The sequence below is a fragment of the Colobus angolensis genome, unplaced genomic scaffold (assembly GCF_000951035.1).
Source record: "Colobus angolensis palliatus isolate OR3802 unplaced genomic scaffold, Cang.pa_1.0 Scaffold75, whole genome shotgun sequence".
In the NCBI taxonomy this organism is placed as follows: domain Eukaryota; kingdom Metazoa; phylum Chordata; class Mammalia; order Primates; family Cercopithecidae; genus Colobus; species Colobus angolensis.
Window position 1 is genome coordinate 6,386,276 of NW_012121265.1, and position 10,104 is coordinate 6,396,379.

Here is a 10,104-nt window from a genome sequence, read left to right on the forward strand (position 1 = left end):
ATGTTACCATGACAAACTTGCAGGGAAGGGAACGAGGTTCAGGGAGGTGCATTAACTTGCTTAGGCTCACCTAGCCAGAGTGGAAGCAGCAGTCTGGCTTGTGGCCCAGAGCCTCTGCCACCTCTCTTATCTCTCATTGGCTCACAGTCCTGAGCTCCGAAGTGGCTCAGAAGCCCCTTGGAGGGATAGAAGATAGAGTCTGTCCCTTTGAACAATGCTTAATTTGAAGTTACTGCATTTTTCCAAGAATACTCCTTCTTTGGGAGCTGAAGAGCAGTGTTACAGGGATTGAACATGGCACCAGTAGGCCCTCAGTACTCTGCCTCCCAGCACTTTGATACCCCAAGGAGAAATACAGCATCAGCCCCAGACATGATTCCTGCCCTCCAAGAGCTCACATGGGTGGAGAAAGAAATGACTAAGGGCCATATTAAATGGCTCAAAGAGTAGGATAGCTGCAAAGGAATTTGCAACATAACATGGAGGAGTTGAGACTCACCTTAGAGATCACAGAGTCTTTATCGTTAATCTACAGATGGGAAAGTAAGGGTATAAAGAAGGAAAGTGACTTGTCCAAGGTTATCTAGCTAATTCAGAGGCAAAACCAGGGCCAGAACTTAGGAGTCTTCACACCCCTACTCTCCAATTCACTCCTCGGCTTGGTTCCTTAGTGATCAGCGAGGCGGTGGGGAGAATGATGGTCAGGAAAACAGGGACTGGGTGGAACCTTGAAGGAGTATGCAGGGTACTGGAGAGGGGTATGAGGATGCTCTAGGTAGGGGAAGAGGTATGCAGGTGATGTGGGATGTGGGACATGGGAGGCTAGGGGTTAGATGGATTATTGCACCCACTAACTCCACTCTTTCTAATGAGTAGAGGCTGCAGGAGATGCTGAGAGGAAGAGGATTCTGAAGTCGAAAGAGCCAGGATTGATTAGCAATGTCTGTCAGGAGCATGGGGAGGGGAAGGAGAGGACCTCTTGCCACATGCCTGTCCTCCCTGGTATAAGGCGTGCTTAAAGTGCGGTAACATGTGAACTCTGATTCACTGACAGGTCTTGACCAGGGCTGGGGGACGACTCTGTTATCATTAATTTGTTTTTCATGGACAGTTTCTTGCTCACTCAGACTCACCTGGTGCTGATATCAGCAGATCTCTGCATCTATTCCATGGACCCATCACCTGCCAAAGCCCCACTGCCCGCCCTGCAAGGGGAGGCACCCGGTCTAGCAGAATTACTGCAGGGCCAGGGCTGGGAGGCAGCTGAGCTACAGAGCTCCACAGGCCCACGGAAGAGTCTCTTGCATTTCAAATGGGCTCCCGTGGCCACTGTTGAGAGACGCCATATTTCTGCTGAGTGAGAGTCAGTTCAGGCTCCGCTCACCTGTAATGACTTGAGATTCTCCAGGAAACATTTCCATATTGGATTCAGGGGCCACCCAGATAAGGGAAGAGGACAGTCTGAAAGCCAGAGGTTATGACTTTTGATCTAAGTCTCAGCTTTGAAATATTCACAACTCCCCTGGAACCAACTTGGGTCAGTGCCGCCCTTCATTCTTCTGAGAAAGAGAAAAAGTAAGTCTGATGTGGATGCGCTGCTGGACAGCGTGGTGGGCAGGGCCCCTTTGGCTAAAATGGATGAAGTGCAGGTGAGAGCAGGAATGCATAGAGGCCCAACGGGGTGCAGGCAGGGTAGAAGCCTCCATGGGATAAATGATACCCAGGCCCTCTCTAGCCAAACTAAGAGCCCACCAACAGCCCTGGCCTGGGCAGAATGAGACTTTCAGGGTCAGAGGTCTTCTTCACATTTTACGTGTTGTATTTTCCCCCAGCTTGTGAGTGTAATCTGACCTCCCAGCGTGCAAGGCTTTGGGGGTTTTGAACTTGCCCTACATCAAATACACCCCCTCCTCCACTAGGGAGAAAACCGGCCACTCTCTGCCTCAGACTCGGCGGGCATTTGATTGTCTAGAACACATCAAACAGCCTAAGTCTCCCTTGTAAAAGTTTTACAAGAAAATCACTGAAGACCAGCCGAGCTATCCTTTTTCTCTCCTCCTCCTTAAATTCCAAACCCAAGCCAATATTCTCGATTCCCACACTCTGGTGTCGGCCGGCAAGAGCGCGGGGCTGTTGCGTGTGCAGCGGCTGAAACCTCTGCCTCTGGATCATTAGATTTGCAGCCCACGGCTTGTGGGATCTAGTGATTTGGACATATTTTATTTAACCAGCTTAGTAAAAGGTAATATTCAGCAGCTGTGATCTATAGCAGAATTACAATTTTCAGGGTCAAGGAGGGATTTTGATATTAGGAGGTTGGGCAGAATTGCTATGAAATCTCATGAGCTGTCTTTAAAAATAAATGAGAAAATAGGTTATCCAAGAGTCATTGTAAGGGAAAAATCAATAGGCAGTGTCTATTCACTTGGGCTATCAAAATCCTTGAAATTTGAACAAAGTTTTACGTTTAGTGTACTGTAGGTTTTGAAATGTCAGCGCTGGAGGCTCGGCGGGTACCAATTCATTGTGCTATGCATCCAAACAAGACTAGCCTTGTGAAGCTGCTCGGCTCCCTCTTAAAATGGGGGAGAATCTTGGTGACCAAATTAGACAGTAAAAGGACACGCCTGGTGAATACCATTTCATCCAAGGCAGCGGTCTGCCCGCAAACACTTGAGAAGCACCTGATGTGCCAGGAATATTAGCTCAGGTGTGGCTGGCGGCCCAGCGCCTCTTCCCAGCCCTACCTCTTGTCTGGGAGGAAAGTGGATCCCACGTGTCTTCTCTCCCACACCATGCACAGTGCTCAGGCTTTTGGATGGCGACAAATGATAATTAACAGAGAACTTGCTGGTGGTGAAGTTTTGGCTGAGCAGGTTGTCTGAAATAATAGAAGTTCTCTCCCATTCATTCATTCAACAATAATCTACTGAGAACCCACTATGTGCCACTCTCTCTTCTGGCACCAAACAATGGAGAAATAAAACAGGCTTTGTACCAGCCTTTACCGAGCATGCAGACTAACTGGGGAGTGCATATTAGAAAAAAAAATTCTCTACAAAAAAGTACAAAACTTAGCCAAGCATGGTGGCCCGCGCCTGTGGTCCCAGCTTCTCGGGAGGTTGAGGTGGGAGGATCACCTGAGCCTGGGGGGGTCGAGGCTGCTGTGAGCCGTGATCGTGCCACTGCACTCCGGCTTGGGTGACAGAGACCCTAACTACAAGAATATATATATATATATATAGCCATGATCGTGCCACTGTACTCCAGCTTGGGTGACTGAGTGAGACCCTGTCTACAAGGAAAAAAAAAAAATATATATATATATATATATGAGGGTTTTAGGGACGGTGCCATGTGGAGCTGGGGAAAAACGTGGAAGTTGAAGCTAATGCCTGAGTGAGATGGAGGAAACAGCAGCATGTTAATGAAAATTAGTAACAGACATTCCAACTGCTTTCTCCATCTCCTTGGTTTTAGGAGTGATTTCTCCCGGTCCCCGGTACAGGCTTTGAGTACTGCTCCTGACACCCACAGCCTAAGTGATCCACAAAATGTGGATGATGGACATGAAAGAATAAACACAGGAATAAATACGGGAGTATGTATTATGATAAGGAAAAAGGTAGATTGAGGAAGAATCAGGGGGACCTTCTTGAGATTGGAGGAGGGTTCAGGGAAGGCTTCTGCGATGGTGTATGTAACCTGAGACAGAGCAGGTAGCAAGAGCTAGTCAAGGAGAAGAGGGAAGGGGAGGAGAACGTTCCAGGCAGAGGCTCTGAGGGGAGAAAGACTTTGCAGTGTTGGAGGGAGAAAGGAGTGAGGTAAGTGGAGTGGAGACAGGAGGCGAGGAGAGAGAAAATGCCTGACCAGGGGCAGGCGTCAGGTCAAGCAAGGCTGGACGAGCCATGGGAAGGAATTATGATTTGAAAAGCTATGCCAAGTCAGAGGCTTTTGAACCAGAAGGCTTTATGATCTGATTTTCATTGTCAAATCCTCACCCCGGCTATTGTGAGCTTGGACAACCTACCTAGTAGAAGTGGGGAGAACAGCTTGGAGGCTATGGCAGGTGAGAGGTGGCAGCTTGACCAGGGTGGAGGAGAATGGACTAGGATTCTACCAGTGTTCCTGGGAGAGCACAGGTGAGTTATTTCTTCTCTACTTCCCTTTTAATTGCCCCTCAGCAGTGGATTATTCAAGAACCACCAGTGATCCAGGGGTCCAGGATTTCATCAGGAGTCAAGTGTTGTGCACAGACTGAATAAATAACTACATTCTGCATCCCTCACTTTTCACATTCCCACAGATGCTGTTATGAGTTCATTTAAAAGCATCTCATCACAGCATTTATCATTTCTCATAGTCTCCCTTTTCTCAATCAATACATTATTTATTTTTATTTTTTTGAAACAGAGTCTTGCTCTGTTGCCCAGGCTGGCATGCAGTGGCCCAATCTCAGCTCACTGCAACCTCTGCCTCCGGGGTTCAAGTGGTTCTCCTGCCTCAGCCTCCTGAGTAGCTAGGACTACAGGTGCCTGCCACCATGCCCCGCTAATTCTTTTTGTATTTTTAGTAGAGATGGGATTTCACCATGTTGGCTAGGCTGGTCTTGGACTCCTGATCTCAAGCAATCCACCTGCCTGGGCCTCCCAAATGGCTGGGATTATAGGCGTGAGCCACAGTGCCCAGCCAATCAATAGATTTTTAAAAATCAATGTTTCAAATGTGTCCTCAAATTTCCTTCAGGATGCCGTGTCCTGGACATTAGGTAAGCTCAAACCAGCATAACCGACCAAGACTGCCTGCCTTACCTTCCAGGTCTCTCTGTGACTGAGTTCCTATAGCAGTTAATTGCCAGGGAACTGCTGGGTGTCCCTTAGTACCCTTGAGCTTTGGGGAAAGCAGAGACTCAGTTTTGTCGTTCAAATGTTACCTTCATGATCCTGGTGCCATGTCTAATATTTATTTATTTATTTATTTATTTATTTATTGAGACTGGGTCTCACTATGTTGCCCAGGCTGGTCTTGAACTCCTGGGCTCAAGCAATCCTCCCACTTCAGCCTCCCAAAGTGCTGGGATTACAGGCACGAGATACCATGTCCAGCTCTATTTATTGTTCAAAAACAATTTTAAAACATTTTAAAAATGAATTTTTTAAATAATGAAGAAATAAGTATCTTTCTACCATTAAGGTGTTCTTCCACATACCGTGCGCTAACTGACTGTGCCACTGGAGCTACGGCGTGGAATTAAGGCATTCTTTAGGTATCTGAAGCCCAGAATCATGAGGAATCTGTACATACACAAAAAACCCCAAAACACAACACCCCCCCCAAGCAATATTTGTCTGCCATGTTACCGAGCAACACATTTAATCATGATGAGTGTGATGGTTTCTCACATGCCTGGTGTCTTCCACCGCTACCTAACTGAATGTTCATATCAGCCCTTGGGTGGAGTGCTATTTTCTCTGCTTTACAGTCGAGGAAACTGAGGCTCAGTGAGGAGATCAGTAGGTTATCCACGCTCACCAGTGAGAGAATGAGAGCTCAGACCCAAGTGTGTGATTGCTCTGTAATGCCATATTTCTGGGAAATTAAAGAAAAACAAAACCTGCATTCAAAAACAACCTTGAATATTATCTTTCCAAGTTTCATCATTTAAAAAAATGACAGCATCTAATTCACAGTCCAAAAACTGTAGCAGAGCACTGAACTGAAGATTTTGAACTAATCTTCAATTAGAAAGGAAATGGAAGTAAGAGAAAGAATTCAAATGGAAAAGATGGGAATAGCCGACTTTGGAATTAGGCATTTTATTTAAGTCATCAAATAATACAAGTTATTCCAGGAAACAACAATCAAAATGTATTACTTGTACTAACGATATGTAGAGCCACATTTCCAAGAAATCTAATGAAAATAAATTACTTGGTGGAATACAGCAAATAAATAGATTTTTTTTTCAAACAATAACCCTGTGAATATTAGAAAAAACACATGAGGGTTCTGGGGAAGGTGCCACGTGGTGCTGGGGGAAAATGGAACTTGAAGCTAATGCCTGAATGAGACGTAGGAAACAGCAGCACGTTAACAAAAATTAGTAACAGACATTCTAACTGCTTTTCTCCATCTCCCCGGTTTTAGGAGTGACTTCTCCCATCCCCGCCGAGAGAGGCTCCAAGTACTGCTCCTGACACCCACAGCCACATAATGTAATCGCACCATCATTAGGAACCATGAAATTGCAATTCCTCAGGGAAGGAGTGCGATCGCTCAGTTACACGAGAAGAGCGATTAATTAGCCGATCTCAGTTTAATGTGACTATGTACTACACCGGTTCTAATCCCACTCTGGAGCAGCTCTCGGGCCTAATGAATTATCTCTAGGAAGCTGAGCTGGAGCCAGAAGACATCACTCAAAATGAAATAAGTGAAATAAGATAAAAAGCCGAAACTTTAACATGATATTGGGGAAAAGCTGTAGAAACCAAACGGGAGTCACCTAATTTTTCCTGATCCTGAAATGACACTATTAAGTGTGAAATCTTATATTTAGACTCATTTGAGGCAGCTTGATCCAAACTGACTCATTCATTCATACATTCCATAAATGTTACCTTAAAGTGCAGTATTACTTTTCACAGAACACGATGGGATGTTACTTTAGACCCCTTTTGGGGCAGTTGCATCCTCAGACATCAGACAAAGCAGATTGAAGGCTGCAGGTGAAACCTCCATGAGGGTGGCTTAGAAAACAGTTCTGAAATGGGGACGCCTTCTTCCTGGAAACTCAGTGGATCAGGATTTTTACCTTTCCCAAGAGGATGATGTCTCTAAACCCAAACGTAGTTGGCACCTACCCTCCTTGGTGCTGGCACCTTTGTACTGAGCTCCCAAATCCTAAACCTCACCTGAAACTCAAATGGATGGGTGCAGATATTGAGGACTGGTCTTTGCACACCGTAAGACCTCAGCTCTCTGGCCGAGTAGTCTTTCCATTTCACAACTTGCTTGGATTCCAAATTAAATCTCTCTGGGTGCTTATACCTCTGTTCTGTATTGATGGGGCTGCTTTTAGACTGGGGCTCCATTTCTAGGGCAGAGCACCTAGAGAGAGGAATACATGGGAGAGAGACTGCCTTGCCCATGGTGGCTAAACCTACATGAGGGGACTGAAATCTCTTTGGATGCCAGTCCAGATCCCTTTTTAAGAAAAATGGGCTTGTGGTTCCAAGGCTGAGAACTGGCACCATGCACTGGTTTCTAAATCTCTGTCTTGGATTTTATCCAAGTGCATGTTCCTAACGTGCCCGTGAGCAGGAGGGGCAGACGCAGTGTTCATGATATAGTTTACCGATAGAGAACTAAATGCCCAAGAGGGTAGGTGGCTCACCAGGCAGGACTGGCTACATAATTTTCAGGACCCACTACAAAATGAAAATGTGGGGCCCCTTGTTCAACTAGTAAGAAAACATGCTTTTTGCTTTCTTGCCCAGTCTCATTTTCAACTTGTCATGGTGTTTTAAATTTGCTAGTTAATGCCATTCTAAGTAAAGTCAAAATTTTAAATTATTAGCATGACTTTTACCATTCCTCTTTACATTGTGCAACACCAGTTTTAAATGCAAATATCTGAATATTGCATGTGGAATTAGCAAAAACGGCACACTGTATTTCACGGTTCTCTCAGAAGGATACCTTGACCTGGCCAGAAGAGATAAACTGGACTCCAGAAGGTTGAAAGAAGGGAGGGTCCTCTCAGGCATGGAGATGACCCCATGGGGTGCTCCCTAGACATGAGGGTTCTCCTGGGGGAGTGCAGACCCCCACAGGCACCCTGGTGACTTGGGGAACACACGAACACTTGAACCCATCTTCTGGCTCCCTTTCCTGTGAGCTCCTGGGCCCACATGTTGTGCCCCAGGCCTAGGGCAGGAGGTTGAGCCAGGCATCCTCCCACAGGCTCCTGCCCCAACTCACAGCAGACGGGCAGCCCCCAGGGTCACTACAAATTTTGTACCAGGACACATGAGGTACTGGATCTGGGGGTGCTAGGGGCTCACCCCCGCAGAGTCCTGCACTGAATGTGCCCCAGGCTGCCAGCGCAGGATGGGGACTGCTGCCACTATGCCCCACTCTGAGATGCTGTGGGGTGTGCTTGCCCCCCTCCCCCACAGGGTGTGCCTGTGCCAGGTTGGGGGCAGGTTGGCAGTGGTTGCTGGGTGGGAGGCAGGGAGGTAGAAGCTGAGTGGAGCTGGAGCTGGGGGGGCAGAGGCGCAAGTAGCTGAGAAGCAGATCCTGGACACAGGGAGACGGGAGGCCCCACCTCCCCAGTCCACAGTCCGCTGTCCCATTGGACTTCACTTACAAAACACAGTGACAAAGATAAAATTAGTAAGAATTTGAAGACAATGACTGCAGAGCCTTATTTCCCAAGCGTGGGGCCCTTCTGGGCACAAAGCCCTGTGTACCTGTACTGGTCACGCACCTGTGACACCAGCCCTGCATCCTGGACCACTTACAAGCTCAGCTTACCAAGTCTCCTGATCTTCTAGAAGGTTCTACAAACCACCGGCTGCCATCTTAGCCTTTGGCTCTTACTTTGTTGGGAAGGTTCCCTCTGCACTGCCATGGAAGGCTGGGAGCTAGCAGAGACCTACCTTCCTGAGAGATTTTCTAGCCCAGCTTTCCCATTTTGTGGATGAGGAAACTGGGGTCTGGAGCAGGGTATGACTGGCGTATAAGGCCACACATCTGGCCACTGGCACAGCAGGGTCTAGAGCCCCAAGACCTGAGGCCCAACTTGGCATGAAAGATGCCAGACTCTGGGAAAAGACCAGAGCCCCACTGGTGTCCCTGCCACACTGTTCCTTGCTGTGACTGCACTCCAGCCACAGCCATCTGGACCCAGGAGTGGTGTCCGGGTTCCCCTCCAGTTCTAAGTTGCATCACCTTAGCATCAGTAGCTGAGGCTCAGTGTCATGGTGGGGCTATGAAGATCGTCATAGCCCACAGGGATAAAACTGAGGGGTTTTTTGTTTGTGACAGAGTCTTGCTCTGTTGCCCAGGCTAGAGTGCGGTGGCGCGATCTCGGCTCACTGCAACTTCGGCCTCCCAGGTTCAAGCGATTCTCCTGCCTCACCCTCTCGACTAGCAGGGACTACAGGCATGCGCCTCCATGCCCAGCTAATTTTTGTATTTTTGTAGAGACAGGATTTCACCATGTTGGCCAGGCTGGTCTTGAACTCCTGACCTCAAGTGATCCGCCTGCTTCGGCCTCTCAAAGTGCTGGGATTACAGGTGTGAGCCACTGTGCCCAGCCGAAAATTGAGTTTTTCTGTATGTGTTGGTTTAATAAAAAAGTAACTGGAGAACTTTAGCACCAAGAGTGTGAAGGCCAACACTACCGAGGAGGTCCCTGGCTCTGAGGTCCACAGCCCTTCTGAGCCTGACGGGACGAAAGACCCAGCCTGGAGTTGCTGGGCAGTGGGTGGGGATGAGGCGGAGAGGATTTGAGACAAAAGTTCCAACCCCTGGTGCTGTCTGAAGTTCCACTTCCTGGTGCAGAGGAAAGATGTCTCACCAGAGGCTGAAGGCATGGAATCTACTAGACCTGTAACCAATTTGCTAGGTGACCTTTAGCAAATCTGAGCCTCCCATTTCCCCATCTGAAAATCAACAGGTAGGCCACAGTGGCCCCCTAGGGCCCTCAAAGCTCAAAAGTTTTATAAATCTGAGCTCCTGGTTAGCCCACCCCATTGCCAAGGTGGCTAGCACTGAGCTCAAGGAATGCCGATCCACACTTCCTCATTTCAAAATGCTGCTCTTTCCAGCTCTGTGGGCTTCATCTCCCCTCACAAAGGAGTTCAGAGAGGCCATCCAGAGGCGGAACATGCGGTTGCATTTGCTGGGATGCCCGGGCTCCTCTGTCCCTGAATGCCACGCACCCAGACATCAAAGTTTCTCTGCTGTCTGGGGGAGGATGGTGCGGGAGGAGGACCAAATCAGCCATGCGCCCCAATCTAGATTCTACTTCTATTTTCCCCTTTCCGCATGGGGGGCAGAGAGAGGAGAAGAAGGGGAGAGAAGCCTTTGAAAATG

The 10,104-nt window shown here is 47.9% G+C and overlaps 1 long non-coding RNA gene across 1 annotated transcript; it reads right to left on the minus strand.

Moving 5' to 3' along the window:
- Nucleotides 1-5,794: 5,794 nt before the first annotated feature.
- Nucleotides 5,795-10,104, minus strand: LOC105501797. Its single transcript, XR_001000241.1, has 2 exons — nucleotides 9,068-10,104; nucleotides 5,795-8,955 (listed from the first exon to the last, which is right to left on the minus strand). It is a non-coding gene; the product is annotated as an uncharacterized LOC105501797 (long non-coding RNA).